At 45.8% G+C, this 21,159-nt stretch overlaps 1 pseudogene; it reads left to right on the top strand.

Moving 5' to 3' along the window:
* Positions 1–7,848: 7,848 nt before the first annotated feature.
* On the top strand, positions 7,849–19,320 carry LOC129181571 (troponin I, slow skeletal muscle-like; annotated as a pseudogene).
* Positions 19,321–21,159: the final 1,839 nt, after the last annotated feature.

Raw genomic sequence — 21,159 nt, forward strand, 5'->3', positions numbered from 1 at the left:
CCACAACAGACCGATGTAGAGTCTGCATCACTGCAGACGCCGCACCAATTCGCTTATCGATCTCGTGTTCCATCCTTCCCTCACTCGTGAATAAGACCCCAAGGTACCTAAACTCCTCCACTTGGGGCAAGTCTTTCACAAAAACATGTATTTGTATTTGTACTTTATTTATCCCACAGCGGGGAAATTCACTTGTTACAGCAGCAAGCAAGATATGCAAGTAAAGAATACTTGTACCTTACCTTGTACCTGTAATAATGTACCTTTTCATTCCGCCATCTTTCTTCTGGGCATCCCACTCATGGCTTAAAAAGACTGATGTCCCTCAGGTCTAGCCTGCTAACTTCCCTTTTGTTGTGTGAACTTGCAGCATTTCCCTCATGCGGGTGATTTTGGGGTTTGGAGTGAGGTTTTGCCATTTGCAGCGTTTTTCTTTTGCACGTTTTCAATCCTGCAGCGTTTAAACGATTGCATTTTTCATTTGCAGCAGTTTTATGGTGTTTGTGTGTTTTGGGATCATTTGTGTTTGGTGCGCTTGCTGAGCATCGATGCTTTCCTACATGGCCAAGTAAAGCATACGTGCTAATTGGTTATTCATGATATGCAGTATATGATGACATTTTCCACCTATTTGCTTTTGTCAGCAGGAACAAAAAGCTGGGAGGTTGATGTTTTCTTCAGGTCATTAAGGATTTAGTGACCTACAGCGGATTGCTTTCAGCACACGTAATACCCAAAACGTATGAAAGTGGCCCCCCATCCTTCTATTGATTTATGTATGCGGCCTCCACTGGGAAAAGTTCGGAACCACTGAATAGTTTTCCTCTTGAGCTGACTTTAATAAAAATGTGATGTTCAGATTCTGGCCTCCTCCCGGCAATGATGAAGCTGTGAGAACTTGTCTTGGAGGTCCTGTTCTTCTACCTTCATGTGGATGGGCTCCGGTTCCTCGTGATCCTGAACATTGCAGCTGCACACTTTTTGCTCTTCTTTGTTGTCTGCAGGACACAATGAACACAACCACAAATGCTCAGTCAGTTCAGACCATATTCTTCTCACATGCAGAAAATGGAGCAAACCTGAGGCTCCCTGCACCATGAAACATTTCCTTGGACTAATTACACAACCAAGAATGCAGACAGAACCTCACTGGTTATTTTGTCAAATAGTCAACAATGTATAATCGACTGCATTCCAACAGCACTCTGAGTTGCCCTCGTTGACTTTCCCTGGGGGGGGGGGAATCCTCGCTGCCATCGTTCCATTTCTCCAAAAAAGTTCATTTCAGAACTTTTTTGGAGTTCATTTCAGATCCACCCTTGGAGATGAAGATGCATGGAATGAGCAAGGTACTTATTCTATTTGACTGCTTTTGCAGCCAAAACGTCAGAGCAAACAATTTACAAACAAACAATAACAACTACAGTAAAAATCATTATTTTATTATTATTTTAACAACTATATATATATATATATATATATATATATATATATATATATATATATATATATATATATATATATATATATTGATATATTGATATATATATGATCAAAGATGGCGCCCTCCGTGGCAGACGTCTCTGTGACACTCTCCCGTGTTTTTTCTATTTTTTGCTATTTTATTGTTCATTTTGGACATTCAACACACTCACGCAGTACATTACAACAGAGAGACACTTTTGAACATCGGCAGGGTTCACCATGAACTTTCATTTAGCCTCTCAGACTTTGCCTTTCTTCTGCGCCGGGAGAACGCAGCAGCCTGCGGACCTGGTGAGCTGAATACCCGGCGAGCAAAGCATCCGAGGCGTAAACGAGGCAAGCGAGCCGGCCTGCATGCTAGGCTAAAAGCTAGAGCGACGAGGCCACCGCTACCAAGCCTGCTGCTAGCCAACGTCCGCTCTCTTGAAAACAAGATGGACGAACTAAGAGCAAGGATTACAGCTCAACGTGAGATCAGGGAATGCTGTGTCCTCACCTTCACAGAAACCTGGCTGACGGAGGATATACCGGACTCGGCGATCCAATTGGAATCATTTGCTGCTTACCGAGGAGATCGGACTTTAGCGTCTGGTAAACACAGAGGTGGCGGCGTCTGTGTTTACGTAAACAAACGGTGGTGCACAGACGTACAGACGATGGAAAAGCACTGCTCGCAGGACATTGAGCTGCTGATGGTGAAATGCAGACCTTTTTATTTGCCTCGTGAGTTTAGCGCTGTGTATTTAACTGCTGTTTACATCCCACCACGAGCTAACACTGCTAACGCACTAGGCCTCCTGCATGACATCATTGATAAACACGAGACCAAACACCTGGACGCTGTATTTATTATATCTGTCGATTTCAACCACTGTAACCTCAGGACTGTCCTCCCCAAATATTACCAGCATGTGAGCTTTCCCACAAGGGAAAATAACATCCTGGACCAAGTCTACAGCAACATGAAAGGTGCTTTGAAGGCTGTTCCAAGACCCCACTTTGGAAAGGCTGACCACATCTCCATATTCCTTTATCCAACATACAGACAACTTCTCAAACAAGCTCCCCCTGTAAGTACAGCAGTTAAAGTGTGGAATGAAGAAACTGATCAAGTACTTCAGGACTGCTTTGGCTGCACAAACTGGGATGTGTTTAGATCTGCAGCGGGGAGGGAAGATTGTACTGTTGATTTGGATGAATATGCTTCTGCTGTTACTGGCTACATTAGCACATGCATAGAGACTGTTACCACCACCAAGTATTACAGAAAATACCCTAACCAAAAACAGTGGATGAACTGTGATGTAAGGGCTAAGCTACGTGCTCGTTCGACTGCATTTGTCATGGGCACCGCTGATGACTACAAAAAGGCCAGATATGACCTGAGGAGGTCCATACGAGAGGCCAAAAGACAGTACAGACAGAAGCTGGAGGGCTACTATTCCACCTCAGACCCTCGGCGCATGTGGGCGGGGCTCCAGCACATCACAGACTATCGACAGCAGAGTAGCGTAGCCACGTCCAGCCAAACCACACTTCCAGATGAGCTGAACGAGTTCTATGCCCGCTTTGACACCCAAACTCCTGATGAGCAGAGAGGGTGGCTGAACCTGGGGAGCACACAGGACTCACCTCTCATTGTGACATCAGCTGATGTGCGCAGGGTTCTAAACAAAACAAACCCACGAAAAGCAGCAGGGCCAGACAACATCTCAGGACGTGCACTTCGGGTTTGCTCATCAGAGATAGCTGATGTGCTTGCTGACATATTTAACCTGTCGCTTGCACAAGCATCTGTACCGACCTGCTTTAAGTCCACCACCATAGTGCCCGTACCCAAGAAGAGCAACGTGACCTGCTTGAATGACTATCGCCCTATAGCACTCACTCCTATTGTTATGAAGTGCTTTGAAAGAATAGTCATGACCCACATCAAAAAGAGCATCCCGGCGGCAACTGTGGACCCTCTACAGTTTGCATATCGCCAGAACCGGTCCACAGATGATGCAGTCAACACTGCCATCCACACAGCCCTTTCTCACCTACAGGGCCAGGACACATACGTCAGAATGCTATTTATAGACTATAGCTCTGCTTTTAATACAGTCTGCCCCCACAAACTCACAAATAAGCTCCTCACACTTGGCCTGTCTCCCTCCCTCTGTAACTGGGTGTTTAACTTTCTCACAGGCAGACCCCAGTCAGTCAGAGTCCACAACCGCACATCCAGCTCAAGAATTGTGAGCACTGGGACCCCACAGGGGTGTGTGCTGAGTCCACTCCTCTACACGCTCTTCACCTATGATTGCGTGGCCTCCCAGAACAACACCAGCATCATTAAATTTGCCACAACAACAGAAGAGACATTAATACAAGTAAATAATACAAATAAATAAATAAATAAATAAATAAAGTGCTATGAGTGTGTGCGTGTGTTGCGTGCGGCGTGTGTGAGTGCTTCGTTGAGGAGCCTGATGGCCTGTGGGTAAAAGCTGTTTGCCAGCCTTGTGGTCCTGGACTTCAAAATCCTGTAGCGTCTGCCTGACGGTAGGAGTGTGAATAATGAGTGTTGTGGATGTGTGCTGTCCTTGATGAGGTTGTGTGTTCGGCGTAGGACTCTAGTTTTATAAATGTCTTGCAGTGAGGGGAGGGCTGCCCCAACAATGTTCTGTGAGGTCTTGATCACCCGCTGGAGTGCCTTCCTATCACGTGTTGTACAGTTACCGTACCAAACAGTGATGGAGGCGGTAAGGACACTTTCGATAGTGCATCTGTAGAAGCAACTCAGGATTGTGGTGGACATGCCAAATTTCCTCAGTCTTCTCAGGAAGTACAGTCTCCTTTGGGACTTCTTCAGAATTTGTTGGGTGTTGTGAGACCAGGTGAGGTCCTCGCTGATGTGTGTGCCAAGGAACTTGAAGGTTTTCACCCTCTCCACCTCAGTCTCATCAATAAACAGGGGTCTATGCGGCTCCTTTTCCCTTGTTCTTGGGTCAATGATCATCTTTTTAGTCTTATCTGTATTGAGAAGGAGATTGTTATCACGACACCAAGCTATGAGGTCCGCCACCTCTCTTCTGTATGATGTTTCAACACCACCAGTGATCAGTCCGATGACTGTAGTGTCATCCGCAAATTTAATGATGCTGGTGTTGTTCTGGGAGGCCACACAATCGTAGGTGAAGAGCGTGTAGAGGAGTGGACTCAGCACACACCCCTGTGGGGTCCCAGTGCTCACAATTCTTGAGCTGGATGTGCGATTGTGGACTCTGACTGACTGGGGCCTGCCTGTGAGAAAGTTAAACACCCAGTTACAGAGGGAGGGAGACAGGCCAAGGACTGCATACATGGTTTGTGTATTAAAGAGGGCACATCTTTGCTTCCTGTTGTAACTGAAAGCAAATGTGCGTAATATGAATAATGTCTAATATCCAATATCTCTTTTAAAATTCAGGGCCAATAAAGAAGGAGCTACGGTTCAACATGCTCGTGGTGTCACAGTGCAGACGTGTTGTAGAAGTTTCATGTGGGTTTCACAGCAACTGTGGTGCTTTCATGGTGCAACATCTCAATGCTGGAGGAACGTAAACTATCAGTGAAGCATCGAGACATAACCGTACCAATGTGGGGCTGTTTAAACAGTGCTACAGGTACGTTTACATTCCACCTGAATGACTTATAAATGATTACCAACTTAGGCTGAATGAGAAAAAAACACAATCAAAGAAGAGAAAACAATTGAAAAAGAGTTTGTTTTTTTTAACCACAAATGTGTGAATTTGAGGGCACGTGAATGCTGAGCCATGAATGTGCGGGGAATGCACGTGTGATGCCGTGACTGACAGCTGCTTTGCAGAAGGAGCTGTACGTGTCATGTGGCGCGTGACGCCGTGTTCTGCCAAACGCTCACGCTGACGGCGTGCTCGGAGCACCTGGTTGTCTGTCAGAGGTGATGACTGAGCTGCCACTTAGTGCCTTGGGGGCACATATAAAGTGTGTCCTTGCGCTGCAGCACAATGACATGCGATAATGTGTCACGCCTCGGGAGCAAATCAAAATCGGTTCCATTGCGTTGTACCAGTCCTCGGGTGGGGCCGGGGAGGGGTATATTTGCAGGAAGACCTAAATCTACCCCTGAGAGCCATATTGTCTGTGTTTGGTTCCTCTGCTTGACCTCCAGGGTAAGTAGGTGATATTTATTGGACACAGTGGACATCCTTGCAGACGTCTACAGTAGCTTGCAGTTTGGATTTAAGGCACCGCACGCATGCAACAGCTGGCATTGGCACACTTAGCTTCCCGGTGCCCATTAGATAGTGTGGCTTGGTCGCATAAACGTCTACTGTAGATGTCATATGACATTAAGCTCCCTTCCTGATTTGCTGTTGCTCGCCAGTGGCAATGATGGTGAGGATTTGTCTCAAACTAAGCATGGAGAGGCAACTTTCATCTTTATTCTTGTGATTAGGGATAAACTCCTGTCAGTGAGGTGTAAAGAAGGTGCCTACAGTATATCCATCAGTCGTTTGATGGCTTTGCTGTGCTTCCTGAACTCCACTATAGAAATGCGTTTTCTACACTTCTGCCTGTTAAACTCTTATTTCAGGATTCATGTAATATAAATATATAGTATAAAGGGAAAAGTCAGGACAATTCTAATGTCCCTTGACTGTCATGGGGCCCAAAAAATTAGTCATGACTAATAAACATGAATAATTCATAAAAAGGGGGGTTGGGCAACTTTCATTCATAAATGAAAGCTTTTTAACATGCTACCCCCACCAGATGTTTTTCACAGCATGTTTCGGCTGTGAGAGGCAGGGAGTACTTTCAATATTAGTGCAGACCTGCCAACGTGTACTAATTTATCAAGCTGACTCTTCAGTACTGTATGTATTACTGTATGTACTAGTATGCTTCACTGCGCTCTATTTCCTTGCATTTTCCTGTACAGAGAAATAAATAGATATTATCACTTTCTCAATAGTATTTGCAATCGGGGGTGCGTGAAAAGATTTCCCCTTGCGTTAGAGCAAGACGCTACACTGCACGCAGGGATGGCTGCAGGCTGCGGGCTGCAATAGTATGAGCCATGGGCGATCGACTCTGAACGGCATTTATCAGCACTGATGTTTCACGGAAACACCGATACTGATGGGTGGCCAATGGATCGGGGGGGATCCCTACTATTTGGTGTAGTAGTTTCAAAGTGTAGCGGTTAGATTTTATATACAATACATGTGATATGTTTTATAGGAAGATTTAGATCACATGCCTGATTTACATGTACAAAAATACTCATAAGAATATCTGTTCTCTATGTTAAAGTTGGAGGTAGGTCTTTTTAAAAGTAGCTCGCAAGCTGAAAAAGTGAGCAACCCTGGTCACACTTTCCTCACTAGTTTTAGATGATGAAAGCATGGCAGCACGTAGCATGTAGCATGCTGCCAAGTATAGCACAGTCCTCTGTAACAATAGAGAGGATTATCTCACCCTGGAAGCACACGACAAGTAAGAATATGTTATTCACATCCAAAACTGATGAAAGTAACCTATGCATTTGCTTTCACTCCCAAGTGACTCTAAAGCACAGATATGTCTGAAGGGTAAGTATTGTTACTTTGCTTTGTGTATTAAAGCGCCAATTCATTCATTCATATTTTTCATTTGTTTTGTCTTCTTTGCTGTCACATTTGCACAAAGACGGGTGAGTCCAACTAACAATTCTCTGACAATACTTTCATGAATGTAGCGTGAAGTTGCATGTGGATGCTGAGAGATGCTGTCACAAATGCCAAAGAAAGAACTGAGGAAATGCCGCTGGTTAATGCAGTTCATTCAGGTTCTACGCTGCTTGTCCTGCTGGGGTCACGGGGGTTAAAGCAGTTATTAACCCCAAATTATTCCTATGCTGACAAGATTTAAAGCTAAAGTGAGATTTCAGTAGTTGAATTTGTCATTTTCTGTAGCTGGAAACGACACAAGAAAGGGAGCAGAATGCACACAATACAATGCTAACTCAAAACAATCCCAGGCTAACGTGCAAGAGTGTCCCCTAGTGGCTGGGGGCAGCATAGTGATGACAACAGCCTTATCTGATTGGATGCTGAGTAAGCGATGGCATGACATCGAATCCACTTCACTGCTTTTGTCCAAACTCTTGCAGAGACGTTCTGGACAGTAGAACCTCAGTTTTCATGATTCAGTTCTTCCAAAATGTCAGACAAGAACCCACAGGTAAACAAACCCAGGCCTCCATAGGATGGAATGTAAATCCAGCTAATATTTTCTAGATAACCCAAAATATGAACTGAAAATCTGTTCTAATTTTCGTTGAAATCATAGTACGACACTTTGACCTTTATGACAGACTCTTGTTGGCAAAGACAGTGGAGCATCAAGGGATGAGGGGAGGGGGCGGCATCTTCCTGCTTTGCGATGAGTTCTTTGTTTAATTCAATAGTGTTCCTCACCTTCTTTATCAAACCGCTGGCACTTGCAACTTCCTTTGGCCCCATGGCGGCTCATTTAGCAGTTGCACTCCATTAAAAAAATGCACGGTTCGTGAGTCAGCAATGCTTTGTTTGGGCACGCCATTCCTCAGACTGATACAAACGTTTGTTACGTGCAATATTGTGCGATAACTGCTGCTAAATCATGACGAAATTGCTCATTGATATCCGAATCGATACAAAAACGAGGGCGTTTGCGATGTATATTGTCAGGTACAACAACCAGGAGAATGTTGCTCGTCTCTCTGTGCTACACGGGCTGGATGACCAGAGGGTTCACTCTGGATGTGTCTGTGTTCATTGACTCCATGTGGAGTGAACACGGAAGAGAGCGAGCATCTTCTCAGCTATTAAGCCTCTTTGTCCCAGTAGTGGAGGCGGGGGCTACTGTACGTACACGGAGTGCGAGCAGTTAGCTGGCAGACGCGAATATGAATGAGGCACAAAAGTAATCGTTTCTAAGCCAGATGCCTCAGTTCCCGTGTGGATGTGAAGCAAAGCCTTCTTCCCAGCGTAGTAAACATTCAACGAATCATCGCAAAATGGTGCGCGTTCAGTGTCGCTTGCTACATTGCAAAAGAAATGCAACCTTCCAATACGGTTGAAAAGCCAAGTGTAGGAACTGCTTGGGAGAGATCAGAAACATTGCATTTTAGCTCCCTGTCTTGGCTGCTTGTATCCATGTAAATGTGGGAGTGCACCAAGTGAGACGCCCCAAATAGCACCCGTGTCCTAGCAGAGCTGCACGTTTTGTGCTTTGATTGCGTTCCAATCTGCTGAGTATTAAAGCTTGTCTCTCGGCAATGACACAACAATCCCTTTCAATGTGGCGCATCAATTGTCATCATCTGCTTCACAGAGAGAACCCAAATATTCCGCTTCACGCCGACTGCACTTGAAGGTGAGTGCTTATGGTGGTTAATTGGTTTCACACCTGAATGTAATATTTTCATAGTTAGAGCATAGAAAACCTATATGACCTTCGAAATACACTTTAACATTAGAACCCTCTGGACATGAAATAACACCCCGAGTCACCTTTGCACTCCTATTATTCTTTGTTTACATCACATTTGACAGGTTACGGCGACCTAAAAGATGGCCGCCGCTAGCATAGCGACCTAGCAAGCTAACTAATTAGCCACTCCAATTTACGTATTCTCAACGTAAAGCGAAAGTTCACTTTGTTTGGAATGTTGCCCATCATCCACAACCCTTATGCGAGACAAGAACACACGTCTTTCTTTTCTGTGCGTTCTGAAGACATAAAAACGGGTAAAAAAAGGCAGCTAATGAATGCACGTAATGGGACACACCTATTGGGCCTAGAAAGGCTGCTATTTAAACAAGGTTTAGTGGTTTTCTATCCATGCTGTGAGTGTGTAGTAACAGCTACATTCATCATAACGTGGAATACTTGGGGTGTTTTGGGAACTTCCATCCTGGGTGCATTGATTTTACATAGCAACATAGAAGGGAACACTACACCGAGCATCAAAAACAAAAACAGCAGTGGCGGAAGGTCCAATATGTAGCATTAGCTTTCGCTAGCGGCCTGAGGCATTGTGAGCGAGTGTGCGGTGAAGCTAGTCGCTAGCCAGCTAGTAGCTAGCCACTGTGGTGTGGCGAGGTGTCACTAATCACTAACGTAGTTCTTGGGAGTAACAATGTTAATAATGGAACATGCTGCATTGTTGTTGGCGACACCTAGTGGCCATAATAATTCATTGAGCTGAGCTTGTGACGCAGTTAGGCACACAAATTGAACAATACAGAACATACCAGGTGCATTTTGTTGTTATTTTGATGTGGACTGAGAAATGTGCTATTTTAGACCGGAGTGTTGTTTCATTGGGACATTCCTAATGTCCAGCTTGGAGATTGTAGCTGCAGCGTGAGCCACTGACTAACTGCTTTTCACTATATTTTCATTCATTTGTGAATTCAAAAATGAAGTTTCAGTGTTAAAATACAGCTGTTTGATACTTTTCAACACACCAGGCTCATGTCAGGTATTAAAAGTAGAGATGCACGGTATCTTTTTTTCCACACTGACACGATAACTTTTTGCTTCTCAAGACCGATATGGTAACGATAACTGATAACTTTTTATATCTACATTTTTTATGTAGATGTAAGTGTAGTTAGTGCACACGTGGAGGTAAGAAGGACTGGAACAACTCGTGAAATATGATGACATCACTACTACCAGAGAACCAGAGGATAGAGGGGGAGGAGCCACCTGCTGTGGCCCAGCAAGGTGCACTGGATTCAGGCACACGCGGCGAGCAGCCGCTATGACGCCACGGAGGTCTTTGGCAGGCCCCTGTGCTGTGGTCCAAGGTTTTTTTTTCCCTTAGATAAATACAAAATGTCTTCCTTGGAAAGTGAATGTTTGTTTCCAAGTGGGCAGTTATTTTTAACTTTTTTTTAAAACTATTTTTCTTTTTGATACTCAGGTTAAGATACGATTCAAAATCAATTAATTTTAAAAGCAGAACGATTCGATACAGTATCCAAACGATACAATTGGATATGATTCAGCGGTTCCATTTGTTGATGTAGACGTGAATCTTACATTATAAAATAAAGAATCCAATTGTATAAAAGTTGTATTCTTACAGTATTTTCAAATGTGTAAAACAGCACATTATATCCCCCAGCATGCTGTAAGGCGGGGGTCCCCAGCCACCGCGTAAATAGCTACGTCAAATTTTATGTATATTAAAAGGACATACATTTTCGAAATATGGGCTGTTATTTTATTCAAAAAGTAATGTAGCTCGAAATCCCAGTTTTTGCACGTGTAATGCAAGCTATGACTTGTCCCTCATTGTTCACCAGTCCTTGAACGCACCATGTCCCTCGCTGCACAGATAGACTACTATACTGTATTTTTAGCCTTTTTCTTTCTCCTCACATTTGCTCCCAAATGCTGACACTATGTGGGAATGCATAAAGATAAGATTTGATGACCTTATTGAGCACTAATGTGCATATTTTTCCAGGCTGGTACTGGTGGATGGTGGCTGTGTATTCATTTGATGTTCTTCCTGTTCAGTTTTACATAATAAATACGATCAATAAGATGGGTATAATGTATGTACTGTATGTTTTTCTGGTGACTAGCAAGCACACTGCTAATGCTATTTATGTCCATTTATGGTCTTCAGTCATGCGCGACAATCCTTTCACCGGCAGCCCAGGCTCTCTCGTGGTTTAAGAGACGGACTGTCAGCTGGTTGCTCGTCTTGCGATACCCGGTGCGTACCTCTACAAACGGTTCATCTAAGGATTCATGGCTGATTCTTATCGATCCGGGAGGCTGCTACCGATGCGGCAGCATCTCTCGCTTGTCAAACCAGATATCGGTTTATTGTTCACAACACTGGTCCAGTGCCACTCATGTTTTCTTCCTCTTCATCACACATTTTTTGACTGACGCCACTTACACTCCGGAGCCACTTATAGTTTGGAAAGCATGGCTATGGATATGTTTAGAAAAAAGTCATACTTCAACATCTTTTTCCATTGAAGTCCATGTTGCTGAAGAAGGCAGCTTCCATGCTTATGGATGAGAGTGAAGCCAAGAAAGTGGAGAGAGAGTCATCCGTGAATGTTCCCCTTCACCCGAGCTCTCAGACCTGTCAGTCCAAGACCTCAAGGTACCAAGACCACAAAGTCCACATGTGGCCTCAAGGCGTTGTTACCAATGCTCTGCTTCTTTGACAGGAACTGTGCCGAGAGATGCACCGCAAGATTGATGTGGCCGATGAAGCACGATACGATATGGAAATGAAGGTGGCCAAAAACGAAAATGAGGTACAGGAAATCTTTCATCTTTAAAAATGTAAAATAACCACACCAATATCTGGTGAAACTCTTTGGTGTGGAGCAGGGATTGGCAACTTCTAGCATCAAAAGAGCCATTTGAGCTCCAAAATGGACAGTATTTAACCACCAAATGCTACATACATTGTTTCCTTAAGAGTATTGTCACATTCCTTTTCTGTCTTCCTAGCGGATTGATGAGCCATGTTGTCACCTGGAAATGAGTCATGTTTCTCGAGTCTTCCTCACCAATTTCAAATCAGCATTCGCATTAAAGGTGTCACGATGTGGCTTACGCCAACAAAAAGATTGGAACCCGTGATGCAGACTGACACAGCGCTAGTAAGAATTCTATTTATTACACAAGGTAATAATTACAACAAAACAAAAATAACTACAAAAAGACAACTAAGGAACACAGGGCTTGAGCCAAAAACTACAAGGAACGAAAAACACTGCTAGGCAGGAAAAAGGCAACGACAAAAAGATAACTAAAGAACACAGGGCATGAGCCAAAAAACTACAGGAAACGAAAAACACTGCAAGGCAGGAAAAAGGGTACTCACTGAAACAAAAGGAGCTGCAGGGAAAAAAGTGCAGAACAGGTAGAGGCAGTAACAATACACAATGGCAGTAAATACACGAGCTAAGGAGACCAGTTGGGAGCCAAGGAATGAGGAACAGGAAGCAGGGATGGCAAGGGAATAACTGGCAACTCGGTAGTGGCTGAGCAGAGGTATATATGGGGAGCAGCAGATTGATCGCAGGTGTCCCTAATTACTCAGAGCAGCCATGACACTGCAAGGACAAAACAGAGGCGGCAGCAGAGTGCAAAATCAACACAGAACACGACAGTACCCCCCCCCCCACAAGTCGCCCCTTGGCGGCATACCTGGTTTGTCGGGATGGAGAGAGTGGAAGTCGCTGATGAGTGTTGGGTCCAGGATACAGGAGCGGGAGACCCATGAGCGCTCCTCCGGTCCGTACCCCTCCCAGTCGACAAGGTACTGCACCCCCCTACCCCTCTTCCTCGAGTCTAAAATGGCCCTTACCGTATACGCTGGAAGGCCATCGATCATCCGCGGAGGAGGCGGAGGCTCAGCAGGAGGACACAGTGGACTGGAGGATACAGGTTTAAGACGGGACACACGGAAGACGGGATGGATCTTGAGTGATGCAGGTAACTTGAGTCTGATGGCAGCTGGGCTGATGATGGATTCAATCGTGTATGGTCCCACAAATCTGGGTGCCAGTTTCCTATTGGTGTTGGCTAAGGGTAAATCCTTGGAAGATAGCCATACTTCTTGGCCGGGTTGATAGTTCGGGGCCGGGGTCCTGTGACGATCTGCCAACCTGCGGTTGCGAGTAGTAGTGCGGGATAGGGCTGTTCTGGTCTCACGCCAAGTCCGGCGGGCCCGGCAGATGTACTGATGGACAGAGGGAACAGCTACTTCTCTTTCTTGAACTGGAAACAACGGTGGTTGGTATCCAAGGGCAGCTTTAAAGGGTGACATGCCTGTGGCTGTGCAGACGAGTGAATTGTGGGCGTACTCGACCCAGGGGAGGTGGGTGGACCCCGAAGATGGGTTACGATGGCAGACACACCTGAGAGCGGCCTCCAAGTCCTGGTTGGCCCGCTCAGTCTGGCCGTTGGTCTGGGGATGGTATCCTGAGGATAAGCTCACCGAAGCTCCCAATGTCTTGCAGAAAGCCTTCCATGCTTTAGATGCAAATTGAGGGCCACGGTCCGACACAAGGTCCATAGGGATGCCGTGTAAACGAAATACATGTTTGACCAGCAGGCGGGCTGTTTCCATAGAGGACGGCAACCTGGAAAGTGCAATAAAGTGTGCCATTTTCGAGAATCTGTCGACAATATTCAATATGATCGTGTGTCCTCGGGATGCCGGCAGGCCTGTGATGAAGTCCAGTGCAATGTGGGACCAAGGGCGGGACGGGACTGGGAGAGGTTGGAGCAGTCCTGCCGGCGACTGGTGGGAAGACTTGCTTCTGGCGCAGACTGAGCAGGCGGCAACAAAGGCTTTGGCGTCTGAAAACATGGAGGGCCACCAAAATCTTTGTGCCAGGATAAATCTGGTGCGTCCAACTCCTGGATGGCAAGCCAACTTAGAATTATGTCCCTATTGTAACACCTCTGACCTGAGACTGTCGGGCACGAACAACTTATCCTCCGGGCAAACGTCAGGAATGGTAGTCCCGGAGTTGGCCTCCGAAACCTTTCTCTCCACCTCCCACTGGAGAGCCCCCAACACCCGAGCCACAGGCACGATGGTGTCCGGAGTCTTGTCTGCCTCCGCCGGGCCGTAGATCCTGGAGAGCGCATCAGGTTTGACGTTGCGGGACCCCGGCCTGTAGGTGATAGTGAAGTCAAATCTGGTTAGGAAGAGCGACCAGCGTGCTTGGCGTGAATTCAGTCTGTGTGCTGATCTGATATAAGCTAGATTCTTGTAGTCAGTGAAAACGGTTTGGCTGCGCCCTCCAGCCAATGCCTCCATTCCCTCAGCGCAAGAACGATGGCCAGCAGCTCTCTCTTCCCCATGTCGTAGTTTCTCTCTGCTTTGGTAAGGCGACGCGAGAAGAATGCACACGGGTGGAGCCTCTGGTCGGCCGGGGATCTCTGGGACAGGACCGCTCCCACTCCTGTATCCGAGGCGTCAACCTCAACGAAAAATTGAGCAGAGGGGTCAGGGTGAGACAGTATAGGGGCTGAAGTAAATAGCTGCTTAAGTCTACAAAACGCTCTTTCGGCCTCAGTGGACCATACAAATGGTTTGTTAACAGATGTTAGCCTTGTCAGAGGTTCGGCAATAGCACTGAAATTCCGGATAAACCTCCCATAGAAGTTGGCGAACCCCAAGAACCTCTGTAAAGGCTTCCTTGCTGTCGGAGATGGCCAATCGACCACCGCCTGAATCTTGGCGGGATCGGCTCGAAGCTTGCCACTCTCCACAATGTAACCCAAAAAGGACACAGAATTGGCGTGGAATTCACACTTCTCAACTTTGACGTAAAGTCTATTTTCCAATAATCGAAGTAGGACTTGACGGACTTGTCGTATGTGTTCCTGCAAATCATGACAGAAAATCAAAATATCATCGAGGTACACAAAGCAATTCTTATTGATAAGGTCGTTAAGAACATCATTAATGAGGTTTTGAAAGACAGCTGGAGCGTTGGTTATTCCGAAGGGCATAACAAGGTATTAGAAGTGCCCCAGGGGCGTATTGAATGCTGTTTTCCACTCGTCTCCCTCCCGAATCCGTACCAGGTGATAAGCACATCTAAGATCGAGTTTGGTGAAAAACTTAGCATTGTGCAGAGTGGAGAAAGCCGAATCCATCAATGGGATTGGGTAACTGTTACGTACGGTGATGTCATTGAGTCCCCGATAGTCAATACAGGGACGGAGAGATTTATCTTTCTTCTCAACAAAAAAAAATCCCGCCCCCAGTGGTGACGTGGATGGACAGATGAGACCTGCTGCGAGAGATGAAGAAATGTATTCCTTAAGGGACGCAAACTCGGGACCGGAAATGTTGTATAATCGGGAACTAGGAAGAGTGGCGTTAGGCAGGAGATTAATAGCACAATCGTAGGGTCGGTGCGGAGGAAGAGCCTGGGCTAGGTCTTTGCTAAAAACTGGATTGAGATCGTGGTAGCAGGAGGGTACATTAGACAAATCGATCTCTTCCAAACTTTTAGCCATGACGGAAGTTTTGATCATGGCGGCACGTAGGCAGTTGCTATGACAAAAGTTACTCCAATTAGATATGCGGTTATTATTCCAGTCAATTGAGGGATTATGGAGTTTGAGCCACATGAGGCCAAGAACTACGGGAGCGGCTTGTGAGGGAATGATAAAGAATCTGATCTCCTCTACGTGATTGCCCGATAATTGCAACGAAATGGATTCAGTCTGGTGAGTGACGGTGGCGAGTTGAAGCCCCTCAAGCGAGTGCACTTCCTTAGGAACAGGTAGCTCAATGAATTTAATGTTCAATTCCTTGGCTAGATTAGTGTTGATAAAGCTATCATCAGCACCAGAGTGCACCAAAGCCATTATATTGTCTCTACCCCCCTTACAGAGATTATACCCTCAATTTGTAGTCTTTGTGTGTCATACTGACAGTCCGTGTGAGTCCTTTCATACTCACACTCAGTGGAAGGTTTGCCTTCTTTAGCCCCGAAAGACGTCTTGGTCTTCACAGGTAGCTCCTCGCCGTCAGAGCAGGGTGTGGGGCGGCGGGTTGGGTGCACCGGGCATCTGGCTGTATGGTGATTAGGTTCCCCGCAGTAGAGGCAGAGGTGGAAGCGGCGACGGCGAGCCCTCTCAGCGGATGTGAGGCGTCGTCCTCCCAGCTGCATAGGCACCTCTCCATTGTCGGAGCCGGCGTGACTCGGTGAAAAATCCCATCTGCGCTTGCCGGGGTCCTGTAGTGGCGTATAGATCCTGCTGCGTGAGGTGCGTGAATCCCCGGCTGGTTTGTCTCCCTCGAGCAACTCCCGGTCACGCTCCCTCAAACGATTATCCAGGCGAATAGTGAGATCGATGAGTTCGTCCCAAGTTTTAGGAGTCTCACGTACCGCTAGCTCATCCTTGAGTCGCGGTTGCAAAGCCTTGCGAAAAATTCCGCGCAACGCGGCATCATCATACCCGCTCTCGGCGGCCAAAACCCGGAAGCTTACTGAAAAGGCGGCTACGGTACGTCCCTTTTGCCTCATGTCGAGCAAGCGATCCCCTGCTTCACTTCCCCTCGCAGGGTGATCAAAAACCTTCCGCATTTCAGACAAAAAATAGGGGTAAGACAAGCGCGCGGCGGGTTTAGCGTTGCTGATTGCCACAGCCCAGGCAGCAGCTTCGTCGGTTAATAGGCTCATAACAAATGCTACCCTGGCAGAGTCAGTAGCGTATGTGGAGGGTTGTTGGTCAAAAACCAGCGAGCATTGGTGAAGAAACTGGTTGCAGGACATGGACTCACCCGAAAAACGAGGAGGGTGGGGTATGCTAGGTTCACGTGTCGTAGGTGATATAGCGTCGGTAGCAATGTTGCTCACCGGTGGAGCGACAGGAACAGCAGGAGGAGAGGAGCTAAGAGGTCCCACAGCGAGTGCTTGTTCCAAACGCTGGTCAATAGAACCGACACTAGTAGCGAGAGCCGTAATGGCGTCCATCATCTCGCGTAAGGACTTCTCATTATTACCCACCAGCTGTCCTTGATGGGACAGGGTGGAGCGCAGGTGCTCTAATTCTGCGGGTTCCATAATTGGCCAGTTATTCTGTCACGAAGTGGCTTACGCCAACAAAAAGATTGGAACCCGTGATGCAGACTGACACAGCGCTAGTAAGAATTCTATTTATTACACAAGGTAATAATTACAACAAAACAAAAATAACTACAAAAAGACAACTAAGGAACACATGGCTTGAGCCAAAAACTACAAGGAACGAAAAACACTGCTAGGCAGGAAAAAGGCAACGACAAAAAGATAACTAAAGAACACAGGGCATGAGCCAAAAAACTACAGGAAACGAAAAACACTGCAAGGCAGGAAAAAGGGTACTCACTGAAACAAAAGGAGCTGCAGGGAAAAAAGTGCAGAACAGGTAGAGGCAGTAACAATACACAATGGCAGTAAATACACGAGCTAAGGAGACCAGTTGGGAGCCAAGGAATGAGGAACAGGAAGCAGGGATGGCAAGGGAATAACTGGCAACTCGGTAGTGGCTGAGCAGAGGTATATATGGGGAGCAGCAGATTGATCGCAGGTGTCCCTAATTACTCAGAGCAGCCATGACACTGCAAGGACAAAACAGAGGCGGCAGCAGAGTGCAAAATCAACACAGAACATGACAAAAGGTGTTGTAACACATCACTGAGTTCCAGTACCGCTCTCTGTCGCGTCGTTCGTTAGCAACAAAGGCGGCTAACAAGATAAGTAGTTGACCAGTGTCACAGTTTCACATGGAGTTGACTTACCAGAAAACACTGCCTGGTAGCACTTCGGCAGAGAGTTGCACAGCACACACTCATCTCCAACACAGAACTTTGAACGACTCGTGACGGCGTCAGAGGAGACGGCGTAGTTACTAAACAGCTGGAGCCACAACAGAAGGATAAAAGAGCTGCGGGTTGCCGACCCCCGGTCTGGAGGATGGTCTGAGCTGGACTTGCCTCCTTTGATCAAATAATCCGCTAGCTAATTCTGCTGTGCCAACCCTTTTGATGACCAAGATGGCAAAAAGAAAGAAAGATACGGAGTACGGTCGCATTAATGGTAAGAAGTGTTTTATTGATTATTGGTTAGCTTCAGTATAAAAACGTTATTCAAAAGAATAAACTCAGAGATGTATTATATTCTAAAATTGTTGGTCTGGCTTAAAAATGCACACATTTTATTGTATTCAATGTTAACAAATGTTACATGGCTCTCATGGAAATACTTTTTAAAATATGTGGCTTTCATGGCTCTGGTAGCAAAAAAGGCTCCCGACCACTGCTCCAGCATTTGCTAACTTATAGACTGAAAAAATGGTGGCGCTCCCTTCAGATTGTGGTGAAAATGCTTTGGAAGACACACTAGTATACATGTAACACCCCTATCCTCAGCGTTTTATCATCATTTGACAAATGAGCAATGACTAGTTGCCCGTGCCTTGCAAAGATGTTTTGCGTGATGGCGGCCATGTTTTTCAACCGATCTTGCTCAAATTGTGCACACATGCTCATCAGTCTCCTCAAGGTGTGTACCAAATTTCGCGCCGATTCAGCTAAACATCCTGAAGTTACAGTGGGTCTATTGTCGAGTGTGTTGAGCTGTGTGAGAAATTTCAAGTTAATTCAACTCATGAGGTTCAAACTGGGTTTTAATAACAGCACCGCTATGAGGTGTATTTGCCATAACCATAATAGCACAGGCAGTACAGTAGGGATCCATGTTTGACACATTTTCACCATTTTGTGCAGCACTGCTAATTTAAAAACTGCAGCCGGGTTCTTCTCAAGCACTTTGGTGACCCACTTAGTGAGATGCAGATCATCTCCGGTTAAGTTTAGAAAGACACATTGCTGCAGCTTCCCCGTCTGACCTGCTCCGGTCTTCTTCCGCTGAGGTGATTGGTTGCGTTGCTCCATGCAGATCGTGTCGCTGAGACAGAAGATTGTGGAGTTGAAGGGGATCAAGCGACCCAGCTTAAAGAGGGTGAAGAAAAGTACAGAGGACATGCTGGGCGCTTACTCGGACACGTCCAAACTGATGAAGGCTGATTTCAAGGCCAACCTGAAGACTGTCAAGAAGGAGGAGGAAAAAGTAACGTTCAAAGTGGATAATCCGCACCGATAAGTCACAATGATGTGATGTTTCAGATCCGCTTTGTCTCCTTCAGCGGGAAGAAGTGACCGACTGGCGAAAGAACGTGGAGGCCATGTCCGGAATGGAGGGCAGGAAGAAGCTGTTTGACGCCGGCCAATAACAAAAGCCATCATAGTTCCTGTATGCATCCCCCACAATATCCCATACAATACCAAAAACACAATACAGCTGAATGACATCAGTGAAATGTCATAACTTCATCAAAATTTAGCACCACCTAGCATATCTGGTCATGCTTTAATCTGATTTAGAACTTGCATAAAGGTTACATTGGAACCTTTCCGTTTCACATCAACTGCAAATACATTTGTTTGCACACTTCCTGTATTCAACATGTACCTTTGACCAATTTTGAAATAGAAACCAAATTGAAATTCCATACGAAAATGATGATGTGCTACAATAGGAGCTAAAGGGTTGTGATGCATTGATCAATGATCTGTGTAGTCAAAGCAATGGTTTCCAAAGATGGATGGATGGATGGATAGCCTAGCTAGATGGCTACATAGATACTTTATACATCTCCAAGAGAAACTCACAAACACAAACAACTGGAACTGGACAGAGAGCTACTGTAGCTCAGGACACTCATCTCAGTTGTCACTCACACTTTAGTCATATTGTGAGTCATTGAAAACAGATAAACTGCTTTCTAATTCAAGTACTTTCTGTGGAACGTGCTGGTGATGTTATCACTGTTAAAAGATGTAATCCTTCTGCCTGCACCCTTCTTGTGTGTTGTGTCCTCCATGTTCCTTGTTGTCATGGTGATGAGATATTTAGCATTTATCCAAGTCCTCCATGTCTTTGACAACAAGCATTCCAGCCTCTTTTGGTCCGCCATTTGGCATGATGTAGATTTTGCGCTTGGAGCTCCAAAGGACCTTGAATCTTTCCCTGCTTCCTCAAGTTGTGTGCTTTCTTGGTGATGTCAGCGTTGTGTTTTGTCAGATGCTCATTTATGTAGACATTTGTACCTTTCAGTTTCCTTCCGTTTCAGCAGCGCAATCTTGTATTTCCTGTTTGTGAACTTCAAACGCTGTCATTTCGGTCGTACTACGAGATGCAAGTGTTGGTGGTGTGGGTATCTACATCCACCTCCTTAGACTGTAGGAAGTTGCCAATTGGTCACTCCGTTGAAGCAACATCCATTTCATCTGCGTCTTGTCTCTTCACAACTGCTCTAGGTATAAATCGGCGCCCCATCAAGATCACATGGTTCATTCATGCATTCAATCCATCTCCTCAACTGTATTCTTCATTGCTCTATTTTTTCCTTTGCTTCTTTCTCTTCGTCAAGAGTGGCACGCAAGGCAGCGTTATCATCCTGTAGTCCCTTGATATCGTTCCGCAGTGCTCTGTTTTCCGCCGTAAGTATTTTGACCTGTTCAGATATTTGATAGAAGCTCACCTTGAGGTTGTCATCCTGTGTTCTTAGGACTTGCTGTATCTCCTTCTGTTGCTCAGAGAGGCTAGCTTTGAGTTTTCCAATGTGTGCACTTAGTTCTCACCGTGTTCCCTTCTGTAGGTCCTGGATTTGCATTTGCCTCGATCAGTTTAAGACGTTATAGAATGAGTTGTCACTGGGTTCCAACGGCTTGAATGGGCTTGCTTCCCTGGCTTCTGGTGGCTCGGGATGCTCCCAGTTGACCGCCAATTTGTATGGTTCTCTTTCCGGGGTTTCACCTCAACTCGAAGCTTCCCCGTGAGAATCATATGGCTTTTTGCGTGGCATTATTGCTAAGCAACCGCCTTGTGCTTCAGCGGCTAGCCAGATAGCTTATTTTGCGAACGTCTGTCAGCACTTTTAATGTGTTTATTTCAACAAATCCATACCACTCACTGGTCCGAGTTTGAATGGGGTGTATCAATAAACTATTCTAGTCTTTTGAGCACAAAGTGTGGTCAGGTAGTAGTTCAAACACTCAAAAAAATGTTT

This window comes from Dunckerocampus dactyliophorus, chromosome 5 (assembly GCF_027744805.1).
Source record: "Dunckerocampus dactyliophorus isolate RoL2022-P2 chromosome 5, RoL_Ddac_1.1, whole genome shotgun sequence".
Lineage (NCBI taxonomy): Eukaryota > Metazoa > Chordata > Actinopteri > Syngnathiformes > Syngnathidae > Dunckerocampus > Dunckerocampus dactyliophorus.